This window comes from Genypterus blacodes, unplaced genomic scaffold, assembly GCF_046128005.1.
Source record: "Genypterus blacodes isolate CSIRO-AG114 ecotype Tasmania unplaced genomic scaffold, CSIRO-AGI_Gbla_v1 ptg000195l_1, whole genome shotgun sequence".
NCBI classification, from domain to species: domain Eukaryota; kingdom Metazoa; phylum Chordata; class Actinopteri; order Ophidiiformes; family Ophidiidae; genus Genypterus; species Genypterus blacodes.
The window spans coordinates 547,582-550,167 of NW_027466995.1; positions in this window are offsets into that span (position 1 = coordinate 547,582).

Genomic DNA, 2,586 nt, shown 5'->3' on the forward strand with positions numbered 1-2,586 from the left:
CAGAGCTCCAAGTCTGTCTAGCTGTCTGTCTGTCTAGAGGTGGGGGTTAACCTCCACCTAAAGAACGACCACTGGTTCCCCATGATGCATAACCGTGGGGGATTAGAGAGCACAAAGCAGCAGACTGTTTGGTGGAGCACTAAAATGTGCTCCTCTGGGGCTCATTGAAAAATGATTGCCGATTAAGTGTTTGAAGTCTGCCAAAGACGAGTGTGCGTTTTTAGTGGGATGACGATGAAACTCTATCTTTCCTGCTTATGCAGGCAATTTTCCCTCTCTTTTTCCACTAACTGTACCATGATGTGTGTTCTCTTGTCGCGCCTGGAGTTGAGGTTGCCAAACTCATTTCACCTCTAGGACCCCAGCTTGACTGGAAGCCAGACAACCCAAAGTGATAAGAGTGAATTAAGCTGTTACTCTCCAGCAGGAATGTTATTATACCTCCAGAGAGAGGCATTGATTTCCTTATGAGAACAACAGGTGAGCCAGTAGAAAATAACTGGAGTTTATACCTAAATAACAGGTAATACTGAGTCTAAAGATAAAATTATGTGTATGGTAATGAGGCGGATAAGCTTTCATAACTCAGCTCACACATGATAAATTGGGTCAAGTCCTAATCCCATATTTAGTTCACTGTAATAGTAATGATTTCTAGTAAGTTTTACTTAAGGATTGGGCTTGTTACAATATTTATTTTTGGATATGATTTACTGTACATGCTGTTTCATATTTACAAAGGCTAGAAAACGGTACATATGATTATTTCCTACATCCAGCTACATCATGATAAAGTACAGCTTTGTTCTAAGTGAGCAGTGATGCTGGGGTCAGTCAAAGTTGCCCTCCAAAGGCATATGGAACTGTGCTTCCTTTGATTAATTGAACCTCTAAGAAGACTAATACACCCGAGTGAACTGGAGGAAATAATTTGTGCGCGAGACAATGTAGAGAGTGATGACAAACATAGCTTAGTGTTTCCCTGGTTGCACCTCAATTCCCTGCAATGTCAGCTTTGAAACTCCGGCACTCCTCAATATATTATCATGTTACACTCATTTGTTTTCATTATTGCATCAAAGAGGATCTGGTCATGCAGCGGCCATTTTCTGCTGTAAGGAGGCCTAGAGAACAAATGTGACTCTGGAGGCACTTTGGGGTTATATAAACAATAAGGAATCTGCAGTTTAATAAAGGGTTAGACTCACATTCTTATGTTACTACCTAAAGAGAGGAACAGCCACTGGACTGCAGGGTGAAAAAAAGGCTCTGATGAGGGTTAACATTTGCATTTCCACATGAAGTTTAAGTTCATTCAAAGCTACATGCACTTCCTGTTCCTTAGTATTTCTGCCACACTTGAAAGCAGCGCGCTCCCCTCAGCTGTGTTGGTAAACAAAGGCAGATTTTCCATTTAAAAGCTGTAAAAGGAGCTGAGCGGGTTATGTTAAGTAGTCTCTCAGAGAGGCTGGAGGGCGAGGGGTGAAGGGAGATGCCGGCCCCAGCGGACAGGTGGAGGTAAGCTGAGCTCCATACCACCCAAGGGGAGGATGAACTTGAGACGTGTCCCCGACCGTCCTGCGAAGGTGGAGGTCAGCAGACAGCCACGCTGATCAGCAGTGATGCCCCAATCAGCAGGAGGGTCCTCCTTCTGCTTTCTCCCCCAGATGAAATGAAGCCCCGCAGCAGGCCGGGTCAGACACAATTAGGACTCATAAAATATAATCAAATCCTCAAACGCTGGGCTGCAGTACTCGGGTGGTCAGGACAGAACAGAGCTCATCTTTGTGCTTGAGCTTTTCCTCATGCGTGAAACAGACACACGTTGTTCCTGTGACAATCGAACCGACCCATCCTCCCTCGGCTCTGGAGAAACAACCACCTTCATACTTATTGCCTCCTTCGCTGTTCACCGTTGCAATTAACACAAAGTATTGAACAGGAGGAAAGTATTAGGCACATATGTTTTTTTTTAAGTGTCACAACCCCTGCGTAGGCTCACTTCCACAACGTAGGAGATGTGGGCTTTACGTGCTAATCTCTGTAAGGCATCGGAATATGGGCGATAACCATCTGTAAGCCCAGAGGTTATTTGTTTTCCAGCAGCATCTCTATCTAAGGCCCATTTATTGTTTGTTGTTGAAATCCGGTAATTAAGACAGCTGCAAATTTGTATTTCTGTTGTCTGAGGCCTCAGGCCAGGATTAGCAGCATTTAGCATTGTGGAATGTACCACCCCCCCCTCAAATAGGGAAGATAAAGAAAAACATGGAAAGATGAGCATGTGTAGTTTACACACAGCAGAAAATGCCGCTTGATGTATTTATGTCACCAGTCAAAATGAAATAATAATTATTTTGACAATGTTGCGTATAATGTAGGATACATGTAACAGTGTGTACATGCTGTATGTGTGTGTATAAGAATATGGTTAGGTATTCAGTTACGGAAGAATCATTCACACCCTTAAGTAAAAGTACTGATATCACTGTGAGAATACTTCCTCACATAGCTCCTGTCAAAACTTTACTCAGGTAATCTTTCATTTGTCATGGGAAAATCCTGTATCTCCAGTTTGGGAATTCA